The following is a 13481-nucleotide window of genomic DNA, read 5'->3' on the forward strand; positions in this document are numbered from 1 at the left end:
CAGATTCTTCACGAGCCGGGTATCGACAGCACCGCGGATGTGACGGCGGAGGAAACAACTTGTGTACAAAAGGACGACAATGGAAACAGCGGCTGCAGCGTCACCCGCCGCTCTGTTTGCACTTTTATCAGGAGACACGTATGTCACTGCTTACCGCAGGCTTTATTTCATCACTGGGACTACAGATGACAAATAGCCAGCAACGTTTTACTGATGTGCACTGTCCCGAACCAACTATACCAATAAATACATCTCACAATCTAGAGGAGCATGCGACGCTTTCGAGACATTTTTGGAGGTTTTCGTGCAGCTAAAAAGTGGAAAGAAGACAAAGTCTCTCTTGCATAACGCTCTTTGTGCCCGTGTAACATCATGATTCCTAAAAGGCATTCACAGTTTTCACAGTATATCACAAGCTGCAAGGCAGCCTCAAACTGTCCTCCCACTGCATGTTGCAGATGTATGCACGGAAACAAATCAACAAATGTTGCTCTGTGTCACATACGGATTGAATGTAACCAAAGCTGAGGAAGCGAAAGCTGGACTCAAATTCAAGGGATTTGCTCGATACCTCGTTCATGGTGGAGCGCAACAAGCTGGCGCGACCACGCAACAACAATGGTGAGATGAATATAAAAAAGGGAGAGATGTAAACACGACACAGCTGACGATTTTATCACCTGAAGGCGTTACGTGCACCATGCATGAATGAAAGTGTGAGGAATGAAACGTCATCGTCCGAGGGTGCAACATAACAGCAGAGGAGATGTTTGTGCGGTTTCTTTTCTTCCCTTTGTGTGAATAAGCAAGTAAAACGTGATTTTATGTGGCAGTTTTCATAAATGGGTTACACAGAGATTCGTGGTTACATACGGTGGATTATAAAGGCTGTGCATTCCTAAAAGATGTGTAACAATTACAAGAAGGCAGCGCAAGAGAGCTTCATTCAAAATATAGGCCTTCTAGTTAATATTACAAAGTACACAACAGCAGTGATATTTGGCTTCACTGTGAACACTAATTCTGAGGTCGTGGTTGAATGATTATGTAGGGTAGCGCTTGTGTGCATTTGGATGTGTCTAATGAGCTGACAGGGTTGTATTTGTCCGTGTATCAGTGTGTGTTGTTGTTGTTTGTTGACCATGATTGGTTGTAAACAGCCTCTCGGTGTCCGGGGACTGTCAATGAGTGTCTCCTGAAAACGGTTGAGGGATACGAGGGGGCAGATTAGTGCACTTCATTTGGATCCAGGGAAGTGTTGATGTCTTATTTCATGATACTGTCATTAGCGCCTTCTCAAAAGTAGTGAAACAACATTGGTAAAACATTTTCCCTGAATTTCCATCATTGTTCAGGAGAAAATCGAGTTTTAAGACTAACAAGGGAGTCTGAGGTTAAAGGAAATCTTTATTCTGGTGAGGTCACAAGTTTTTCTATTTTCTGTTTTTTGACACAAACTGATTTTGTTCTATGTGTGCATTTCCAAAATGTCTGTCCTTATTTTTGTAGTAGGAACAATATACAATTACAGACTATAAAGTAAACGGCATCAATCCAGATGTTCACAAAGGTTTCTTGAAAGGATGTTCAGGCAAGCGTCGACAGTGAAAGACGTGCTGCAGGAGCAGTGTCTCAGCTTTTCAGGACCACAAACGGCTCATTTTGCAAAATAAAAGCTGGAAGCCCCTTTAATGTGTGAACACCGACCCCTCAGAGTTCACACCTTGAGAAACACGTCTTGACACTTGAAAAAAAACTCATCAGCGTCTCTTTTTCTCCTCCCAGGTCCAGAATGTTCCCGGAACTTTACGGCCCCCAGAGGCGTCGTGAAGACGCCGGGCTTCCCGAGAAGTACCCCAACAACCTGGACTGCACCTTCATGATCTTCGCCCCAAAGATGTCTGAGATCGTGGTGGAGTTCGACAGCTTCGACATGGAGCCGGACACCACGCCGCCGCCGGGCGCCCTCTGCCGATACGACTGGCTGGAGATCTGGGACGGCTTCCCCGGAGGTGAGGAGAGGGAGAGAGGAGAGAGAGAGGGAGGGAGGGAGGGAGAGGGAGAGGAGGAGAGAGGGAGAGAGAGAGAGAGAGAGAGAGAGAGAGAGAGAGATAGAGAGAGAGAGAGAGAGAGAGAGATGAGAGAGAGAGAGAGAGAGAGAGAGAGAGAGAGAGAGTGAGAGAGAGAGAGAGAGAGAGAGAGAGAGAGAGAGAGAGAGAGAGAGAGAGGGAGGGAGGGAGAGAGTTTGGCTTTGAGTTGGATGAGGAAAATTGAGCAAATGTTGGTCTGAAACGTGGCCCACTTGTTTCCACTTGTTTTACCTTCTTAAACATTCATCTTTAAGATTGTTACTGTGGAACACATTTCCTCCAGCAGCAACACTGAAAAAGAAACACTAAAAAGCTGTTTTTTTTGGCGACTAAACTTTAATTTTATGAGCATTTTATGAACTATCAAGACCCTTTCTTTAAGCCTGAGACATACATTCTAATGGCTGACATAAAACTAAATTAAAACCAGGTCAAAACAAGCTAGAAAATAATGCACATGGGGGGGTGGAAGGTGAGAGAATTGACGGAGAAACAACGAGACTGCTTCTCCGCAGGTGACGGGTAAGAACGGGGATAATGGGATGCAGATGCAGATGCAGATGCAGAGGGTAGATATGCGGAGCTGTGGAGCGGCAAGAGAGAAAACAGAAGGATGAGAGGCGCTCGAGGACGGCTTCCCCCTGCAGATGTTGACAGAAAACAGACGTGTGGAGGTGAAGGGGAGGAGGAGGGAGGAGAACAAAGGATGGATGCTTCCCCGCAGGTGGGACGAGCTCTGACTGAGCGATGGAGGCGAACGAGGAGAGCGGAGGCGAGAAAAGAAAAGAGACAGACGAGAGGAAGACGTGGGCTGAAGTAGGGGAGCGGAGGAGGAGGAGGGGTTTGTGCTTCCACCTGTTTTATTTGTGGGACACAACGCGTATTGTGCACACATCAGCAACAACAGCAGACATTTGCACCTTTGAAGGGAATGTTCTCCTGTTTAAGAACCTTCAGAATTCTTGTTTCCTACAGAATTTAGGAGAAATCCTTCATTCACAAAAAAGATTCACGGGCTTTCTGAAAGTACATAACAACACAAAACACAAAAATAGGAGATTTTAAATAGTTTTCATTAAACTCGGTTGATTCGTGCTGCCTAGTTACAGCAGTTTGATCAGAGTTCTTAACGAGCTGCGTTAGACTCCTCGGCTCTGATTGGTTGTTCTCCTTCGGGGAACTCTTGGGTTAGGGTTATGCCATTAGGCGCACTAAAAAGGAGGAAGCGTAACCAGATTTTTTTGACAGATTATATGTTTCATGCACGACCGTCAGGTTCGAGCAAATATGACAAAAAGTAATCTTTATAGAAGTGACCGCCTGCAGCTTTAAACCAACCGTGGATAATATTCATCAATGGCTCCGTTGTTACTCCGTGAGACGCGTCCTCCTGTGCACACATGGAGGGTGGACGTACCGACAGAGACTTCCTCACAGCTTGCTCATTGTTCCCTCACCGACCACATTTTTGGAAAAACCGTCTCTCTGCACACGGATGACGGCGCTGTGTCCTGCTCTTCCCTCTGTTCACACTCCTCCCCTCGTTTGGACAGCGTTTTCTCGGGCTGCCGTTGTTGTCCAATTAGCCGTCCAGTGTGCGGATAATGGTGAGAGCTACATACCTTGGACGGGGCCCGGGCGGGCTGCCAGGGATGCCCACAATACTCGCTGCTCTGCCCAAAGCGTCGCCTGATTATTGCCAGGGAGGAGACTGGCACGGGAACACGAGGGACACAGTGACACGCACTTTAAAGCTGTGCCAGCATACATAACATGCCAGGGCTTCTTCTCCAGGCAAACGATCTGTGGGTGCGTTTGTGCATTCAGGTGTCTGTTTGCATCAATGTATGTGTGTGTGTGTGTGTGTAGGTGTGTGTGTGTGTGTGTGTGTGTGTGTGTGAGGCCACAAAGCACTGTATTCCTGTGTTTGCTCGGTGAACATGTGTGTCGGCACAGATAACAAAGCAGGGTGAAGACCAGGATGTTTTCTTCATCCCATCAAACGCATTCGCAATGTTTAACACGAACATCAAGCGTTCCCATCATGCACTGCTGCTGTTGTTTCGTTTTTCTGTGAGAGCTGTAAATATGTTCTTCAAAAGGATTCTTTTTTCTTCGGGGATTCAATCAGACAAACAAACATTTAGATGTCAATATTTTGGAATATATTCTTCAAAAAAATGATCTAATCATTGGATTTAGGTTTTTTTTACAGATTTGTTCGCCAAGAAAAATGATGAACCTAATAAATATCCTAAATAGAGAGCTGTCCCTTTGTTTGGTTTTTACGGAGCTTTAAAGCAAAAACACAGGAAGTGAACCTGAAGAATTTTCTGTTCTCAAGCTTTTAGAAAGAACCTTAAAAAAGCTTTACATCTTCACACTCATACGTACGAATCCTGGAAATCTTCCTCTACTTTCATTTCAGATATGACCGTTTCCTACATAAATGTGAATGCAGCCATATTGCCTGAAGGACTTTTTCCATTTTATAGCCGATTGCAGCAGCGAGACCATTTCACACTATGATGAAGCTGGAATATTTCAACATCTAATCCGTCGCAGATTGTCGACTAGCTGCTTGATACTGCAACTGATGAACATAATCCACCAGATTACTCAAAACTCAGCATTCCAATGTGTGTTTTTTTGTGCATATTTTGCCTCAAATTGCTAGAAAAGTGTCGTTTTTGCAACATGTATGACTTCACTCTGGACTGAATGTTCCCTTTCTTGAGTCCTCGAGAGGCTGCAGATAAAGTATCTCCATGAAACAGGAGGCACCACAAAGCCTGGCATTGTTTCTCACGGACACGGACACGGAGGAAATGGGCAGCAAACTGTGGGCAGGCAGCGACGCAGCGCTGAAGACATGAGGCAGTCTGTCGCTGTGCTCATAAGAGAAGATGATGATGATGTTACGGTGCCGGGTAGCCCCGGTTTGTGCGTCTCATGTTGCATCGTAGTCACAGAGCTCAGCATCTCTTTCCCTGAGAGGTGAATCCACAGCAGACCTCCAAAAATAAAACAACGGTCGGTTGACGACGCAAAGAAGAGAATATCCGTCCGGTGCGCAATGAACAGGATTTAATAAACTCTTGTAATTGTCTATTTTGATCTGTATCAATATCATCTTCCAGTATTTATCATTCACTTGGGTTTTAATGGAGGCTTTCAGTACATATCTTCTGTATAAGCAGTAATTACATCGTCCTTTTAGGAAATTTCCTTGAAAGAGATTGAGAAATCCCGGACCCTTACAATAAAGCAATACGTGTTTGCTTTGAGGATTCTGCAGAAGTGGACGATGTGTTGTAAACCACCTCAGATCGCTGGAGATTTATCTCTCTGGGAAGTGGAGGCTTTGCTCTGTGACTCGAATGTGAAGACAGAAATATATGTGAGAGGGAGAAGCTATAGGAGCAAATATTTGGAAGTCTAGTCGACTTCTTTCTTCAGCCGTGAGGGTATTCAGAGTTCTCTGACTTACTATTAACAGAATTTGAAGTATTGAAGTCTGCACCTGACGTGATATTACACAGTTTATCCGGTTTATTTATAGTGTTGGGATAATAAGTGGCAATGCAATACGGTGTGGAGATGAGTGTTTCTGCTATCTCACCTTTGTTCCTGTCTCGTCACTCGTGAGAGGTGGGAGATGGGAGCTGACAGGAGATCAGCTGCTCTTTGTGTTTGTCTGAGGACTCCTAACAACAAAGCAGATTCAACAAACTGACTCCACGTTTTGGGGGCTTTTCAATCTAAATTTAGTTTGAGGGCAGCAAAGGACAGAGCGAATAATAAAAGCACTCTGCAGTTGGTGAGTGATGAAGCTGACGTTCTCTCTCCCTTTCTCTTCTCTTATTTTCCTTTTCTCCTCCCTCATTTCCTCCCTCCTTTCCACTTGAATCCTCTCCTCTCCATCCTTCCTCTCCCTCCCCCCCCTCCCTTCAGTGGGTCCCCACATTGGCCGGTACTGTGGCCAGACGTCCCCGGGCCGCGTGGTCTCCTACACCGGCATCCTGTCCATGACCATCACCACCGACAACGCCATCGCCAGAGAGGGATTCGCCGCCAACTACACCATCCGCGAGAGGAACCGCGAGAGAGGACACGAAGACGAGGGTGAGCAGCTGGAGTAGTGATGGGAAATTGAGGGGTGGGGGGGGAGTGATGTGGAGGGTAGACATGTGATCTGGCATTCGGGAGGACCAGGGTTGATTTGCTGGATGTTTCTGTGTCTCTTTTGTCTTTTCCTGGATCCTTTAGCAAGAAGCTGAACCTCTCTCAGCGACAGCCGCTGGTCTGCATGTGATCTCTGACCTCCATGTTACACGGAACGCAAGCAGAGAATTTCTCTGTTTTATAGCATGCAGTAAAGAAAAAATGTGACTTTTTCTTGTGAACAGCTGTGACCTGAGTTTGTGGTTTAAGGGGCGGAAATAGACAGGATGGCCCTCCATCAATAATCCATCAATAATAAATCAATTCGATTTTGATGCATCTTTTCATCCATAAAATGCAATTGAATAATGAATTAGGAGCATCATAATTTCCAAGGTGACATCTGCACAGCTTGTTTTTGTCCAAAACCCACAGATGTTAATTATACAATCATAAAAAACAGATCAAATAAGTAATTCCTCACATCCTCTGATCAAAATTGATGTAATTTCTGGGTAATTTTGTAGTTACAATTATGTTTCAATGGTTTGTGACCGTTTATAGCCAATTTATTTATATTCGCCTGCATCTTGTCACAGTGAATTCAAATGATTTCAGACTCCTCGAGAAATAAAACTCTTTTTTAACAAAATAGAACAGTTATTGACATAAGACCTAAAAATACAAGGCACATGATGAAGATAATGCCAATCATAATAATTGAACAGGAAGTGAATACTTATCTAAATATATATACCCCTACATATATACAGTATATATATATATATATATATATATATATATATATATATATACTGTATATATATATATACAGTATATATATATATTTTTTTATATATATATATATATTTATATATATTTATATATATATTTATATATATTTATATATATATATATATATATATATTTTTTTATATATATATATATATATATATATTTATATATATATATACATACACGTACAGCATACCCATACATTTACCTTCCCAAATATACACACATATGAATAAGAAAAAATACAAAATAATAAATACAAAATATATATATACATATATACAATAACAAAATAAAAAATAAAGTAATAAAGGTTCTTGTATCACCTCACAACCACCCAGATTTATCTTTAGACCCCTTGGGGGGTCCTGAACCTCAGGTTGGAGACAGAGAAAGAAAAGATGTTTCGGGTTTCTGCCCATGCCAGTCCAATAAATGTAATAAAATATAGAAAAAGGAACGCACGAATCAATCGTGTGAATCGTATATCTCAATATTTCTCCTTCATAACGTGATGCTGACGCGAGTGAACCCGCCCATCTGGTGTTCTGATTCAGGATCTGAATTGAACCACACAATAAGTTTCATCTTATTTCACAGCTGTAACTTTGAATTTAAAATGTGATAAAAAGCGGCTTATATTTCCATCGCTTTGACCCACTTTTATCTTCTTCTGGTGAACAATGAATTCGGCCGATTTCACACGGCAGGATGTTATCGCGAGATGAAGAGTTTCTCATGCTCGGCTATAGATGGAGTTCTTTGTTGCGTTGAGTCCGCGTGTTCTTTTAAAGAGACGCTTTTCTGCACCAGTGGACCGTGTAGGGAGAGTTCAGTTATGTCGGGCCCGTATGGTTCCTGCACTCTTGTGACCTCGACCCCTGCAGTCACCCGTTTAGGAATGTGAGTGCGAGTAGAGAGGTGAGGTTACGTAAGGTCCCGTGGGGGATAACGCCGACACTTTGGGGAGAAATGAACGTCAAATTCCACATTTTACTGCACTAAATTGAAAATGAGTGACTTAAACAGAAAATACAAACAGTGGTGGTCATCCTTTATCTGAGGCTTCACATTCCTCAACTGCACACAGTCGTCAATTCAGCTTTTTATTGATGTTCCTCGAGTAAAATAGCAAAATTCTCAATGAGTTGCGGCAATAAATGTATGATAGAAAATGTGGTTGATGTTGGGCTGTATGCATCACGTGTGTGTGTGTGTGTGTGTGACATCCGCTGTTAATGGTGAGCGTTAATGACAAGTTACATGGATGTAGTCTATATTTGTCAAACGTGTCTGTACTGTATGTGTGTGTGTGTGAGAGATCTGTCCCTCTAGTCATAACTGGGATGAAGGAGAGCATCACTGGTGTTAAACAAAGCTTTAATTGTCTTCGCTTAAGTAACACACACACACACACACACTCACACACTCAATTACTTTGCAGATTGAATTAAATCTTCTCGCCACGTTGTCCTTTCAACCAAGTGATTGTACTTGTGGACTACTTCCACACATTGAGTCAGTTGAAATAGTTCAGCTGGCAGAAATGGATAACTTGTCTGAATGTCCTGGTTAAATGGTTGAGATTTCCAGATACGAACACTCCGAGTGGATAGGCCTGGAGGCAAAAGACATGTTTTTTGCTTTAACGTATTATTCTGAAGTACATTTTTACTGCACACTTTAATGACTATAGGATGACACCATGTGCTTGCACTGTGCAATCCTATCTGCCCCCAAGGTTTCCATCTCCCCGGAAAATGAAAGGCTCAGCCGCTGCAGAATGCATATCACGGAAACACTGCGGGTTTTACTCTGCCTTCATCACAGCGCTGAGATCAGGGTTTGGGATTGTTCCTAATGTTTGCGTTTGGACAGAAGCCTACGGTAGCCACGTGGCTCGTGCTGGCCAGGACCATCAGAAGCAAACATCTACGTATGTTTTTGGCACAAACTGTGTTCGACAGCGTTCATTTTGCTGTGCAGCTAATCCTCACACTAGAAGCCAGAAACAAATATCTCTGATTAATTGTCCTGTTCATAATCTAAACACGGAACAAGTTTACTTGTCGCTGTTCTTTTATATCCGATCTGCTTGTCTTTGCGACAGCGGCACCAAAACAATAATACCACTTGGAAACGTAATTAAACACATTTTGAACATCACAAAAAGGTTTTTAACCACTGCTATAAACCACCTTTTATCTCCTATTAAATATAAAATTCCTCCTCTTGAGAATTTCAGAAGGAACTTCCATTGAAGCAGGATCTTACAGCCTCTGAGGATTCTGAATCAACGGTTGTCTCTCGCTCCGTCCCGGCCATCACCTTCAGAAATGGCCTCCAGCCGGTCCTTTGATCAGCTTTACGATCGATGGGGAGGGGGGTGTCATCTTACGTCCTTTCTTTCTGTCTGTGACGGAGAGGTGGAGGGACCGGTCCCTCGCGCCCACTGTGATGGAGACACGGAGGGTTGTCTCGTGAATACAAATGAGAAAAGAGCAAAAGAGAAGTTTTTGGATCGAAGGCTGAGGCGGGAAGAAAAACAGAAAAGTGAGAGAATTTCTCGTTAAAGCGATGTATCGGCACAAACATTGCGTCGAAGCTGAAATGATTCGGCGATCCGCAGGAAATTAATTTGGATAATCGGATAATCCTTCAAAGTAGAAATAAAACATTCTCGTGTGAAGATTTGCTGCTTTTGTTCCGTTTTATATCGTTTTAAATTGATTTATTTGGTGTTGGTGAAAAAAACAGGCTGAACAGCAGCTGTGATGGTTTTTTAACTACTTTTTAAAATGTTGTGGATTAAATAATTAATGGTTTTAATGAGAGAACGAATAATACATTACATTATTATGAACATAATGATAATCAGGACAGTGGTTTGAGAAAAGCCGTGCGTTTAGCTGTAACGTTATTCTTGATGGGGTTATTCGCGATTTATTTGTTATATTGACTCTTTACTCCGGCACATTGGATTCAAAACATAAACATACTACCGTACACCTTCTGAATTCAAGTTTCTCTCCCTCAAACACACGTCATTCAAACGCGACAAACACTTCTGTTAGCTGCTTCTCTGCCGGCGAAGCAAAACCATTCAATTAGCAAAATGAAATGACGAAACCACCAAATGAACCCTTTCTTTTAACCCATCGTTCCACGTCAGAAGCTATTGGCTTGTAAAAAGTGATAAAAAAAAGAACATTTCGAACTCTTGTTGATGGAGTTTGTCTTGTCTTTGGCAGACTTCGCTTGCATGGAGCCGCTGGGAATGGAGTCGGGGGAAATTTCCTCAGAGAAGATCAGCGCCTCGTCCCAGTACAACTCCAACTGGTCCCCCGAACGCTCGCGCCTCAACTACCAGGAGAACGGCTGGACGCCCTCAGACGACACCGTCCGGGAGTGGATACAGGTCAGTCATGTTTGGGGTTTTTTTTCTTTGTGGAGGACTCTTGGAATTCTTGTGACTGAAATTGTGTCACGCTGGTCCTCATGTTGGAGTCTGATCTCAAAACGTTTGCTCGTTCATGGAGAAACGGCGTTCCTCGGGTTGAACTCCGCTGTACCGCTGAGCTCTTGCTCACATCTGGTCTGAATATTGTTCACTCATTCGCGGACTGGTGGGAAGAAAATACGCCGACATGCATTATTTATTGTAATCGGCCTCTCCAGCACAGTCGACTTCTCCCCCCTTCGTTGTGAAATCTGACGTATAGCAGCCTGAAGTCACTGAATGTGGAAACAGAGCAGACCAGTGTTTCATTTCTTTAAAAAAATGTTTCCTGCGTTCATGAACAAACATGCAGAAGAGTGCAGTCCATCACGTTCAGCTATAAAACATCTACAGGAACCAGCATCTGATTTGTTTGGATTCCTCTGTATTTTAGAGTCCTGGTTCTCTGACTTCTTATTGACCTTTGTAAACAACAAGCATGTGCTTTTCCTAATATGGTTTAGACCGAATACAACCAACCCTAGGTGAGACAGATGGAACCTGTAAGGTGCGGCTGGAGTCCCGGACTGTCCCATTGTCCAGGACAGGAACTCGTAGAGGAAGACTCACAATGGCCCTCGCAGTAAGAACAGACCCTCACTTCCTTCCTGTGGAGGTTACGACAGGAAGCAGGCAGGAAGACGGCATCTGCGCTGGACCATCAGCAGAGTGGCTCTCTATTGTCTGTCTGGGGACTTCTTTTAGCTACCGGGCCGCAGCCGAGCCCTCCGGGATGTCATGATATGAAGCACAGAGGTTGATGGGTTCATAGGTGGACAGAGCCTGAATCAAATACGCTTAAAATATGTAGCTTATTTACACAATGTTCATTTCGACACCAACTTACAGAAAGCTGAAATATCCCTGCCAATAATTTCTATTGTAAATCAAAACAATTTCATTTTGGTTTGATCCCTTTTTCGTGCTCGAGACAAGCTTTTTAATATGTTTACTGGCAGCTTAGACCAATCCAACATTGTTTCCTACATTCACCATTGACATGTTCTGGTCCACCTTTGCGTCCTACCAATGTTGGAACAAACGCTCCTTCTGTATGCAAATCAAATTTTACAAATGTTCCTGTTCTGAGGCCTGGAATGAAAACAAACCAGGTCTTTGGATACTTTTGAAGTAAAGTGAAGTGACCACACGCATTTCATTCCCATTTCTGCAGAGGTGCAACGCCTTGTAGAGTTCGCTGAGCTTGGATTTGCCTCCTCAGCAACACTGGGCCTCCCTGCCGCTGGCCTCCGACCTGCTCTCAGTGTTTCCTCACTCGGACTCACTTACACTGTAGACACTGAAGCAGGGGGTGACGCTTCAGATCGGCAGTCATGAGATTTGCACCGGCAACTCGTCAGTCACACGCTCCCTCTCGTCACGGCCGCGGCTAGAAGCCATACCGGGTCCAGCTTGTGCGTGCGTGTGTGTGGAGAGATTTCTATGTGTGTGTGTGTGTGTGTGTGTGTGGAGAGATTTCTATGTGTGTGTGTTCTTCTGTTGTTCAAGTAAAGCTTTGTCGGCAGTCCCTCCTGGAGAAACAGCAGACCGTCCCCCTGCCACGGTGATTTATAGCCTCAGAACCGGTGCTGTTGCCCCCCCCCCCCGACTCTGTGAGGCGTTTTCCATTTGATTTGATGAAGTGTGGTGCGGGGCCAACGCCGCACAGCAGGGTTTGCCTTACGGCTTTCCATTCATCTTGCTTGAGAAGAAAATTATGACGTTGTTAATTCTTGCATTCTCCGCCTCCTCCCCTGCAAACACCTCTATTATTCATTCAGCGGCATTTATATTTTATTGATACTATTTTCAGGTTGCTATTCATAATGTTTCCCGGTGGCAGCAGACAGTGAGATCATTATCAAGCTTTTGTTATATATATCTGCAATCATATTACGCATAGTGACTCGTTTCATGCACGCTGGAATGTCTGCAATAAAATGGAACGCCTCCATAGCTGTAAACCACATTTACATCTGCATCTTTACAAGTGAATTGGCTTCATTGGATATCATGATGTAAGCCCAGGAAAGGCTTCCTTCGCCTCCTGCCTTCGGGTATTTATAGACGCCCTGCCGTTTCTCTTGAGGATCTGTCTGACGCCACAGGAAGAGCTCAGCTACGTGCATCTGGAGAACACATTTGGGCCTCGTGTGAGCGGGGTTTGTTGTCGTAGCCGGAGCAAGAGGGGGGGAAACTGAAAGACAAAAGATCCCCCAGAGAGCGTTAAAGGGTCTCGTTATCCCCGAGTAAACCTCTGGAGGAATGCCTCAGATAACTTCCAAACCCAGGAAATGTCAATAACACAAATCAGACCAGCATGGAGACGTACGTGTGAGGCCTTGTCTCAGGTTTTGTTTCAGCACTTTGGTGGCTGTGGTGAAAGAAGTCAAGTGTCTTTGCGCTGTGCGAATCATACAGTGATTAGTCTGATGTTCATTCTGGATCGAAACCTCGAGGCCACTAGAAGAAAGTATTTCAGAAATGAGAACGAAATTACTTATTTTTCATCAATGCCAAGGAGTCATTTAGAAAGTTTCTAATGAGGCTTTATGGGCCCAGTGCTTCTCAGAGTCACTCAGCAGACACAACTATGTCAAAGTCCCAAACAAACACAATGCTATGTGAGTTCCCTGCAACTTTTAGCAGCTCTCTAATTAGCTGTGTTTCCATGTATTTCTTAGGAGACAGGGTTGTCTAATTAGTTTGTTGCATGTGGATGAAAGCCTCAATGCTGCAAATCAGAAAAAGACGTCCTACTTTCTGATTCATAGAAAGGTGTCATTTTGAATCTCAGCAATGAACTTTAATAGTTTTTAAGATGTAAAAGTCATTCAAAAGATACATGAACCCTGATTCAGATATGTCTGCCATTGTGCTCACTGGTGGCTGTTTCTGCTCGTTGGTGAAATAACGAACAGTGTTCATAGTGC

General features: G+C 43.7%; 1 pseudogene across 1 annotated transcript in view; it reads left to right on the forward strand.

Annotated features, from left to right (window-relative positions):
- The window catches only part of LOC306788926 (neuropilin-1a-like), a 59340-nt pseudogene that overhangs the window by 21869 nt on the left and 23990 nt on the right, over positions 1–13481 (forward strand). Inside the window, exons 4-6 of the transcript XR_013773187.1 lie at positions 1786–2012; positions 6045–6215; positions 10301–10467. The product of XR_013773187.1 is annotated as a neuropilin-1a-like (transcript). The remainder of the gene's footprint in view (positions 1–1785; positions 2013–6044; positions 6216–10300; positions 10468–13481) is intronic.

The sequence above is a fragment of the Melanostigma gelatinosum genome (genome assembly GCF_949748355.1).
Source record: "Melanostigma gelatinosum genome assembly, chromosome: 15".
Taxonomy (NCBI): Eukaryota; Metazoa; Chordata; class Actinopteri; order Perciformes; family Zoarcidae; genus Melanostigma; species Melanostigma gelatinosum.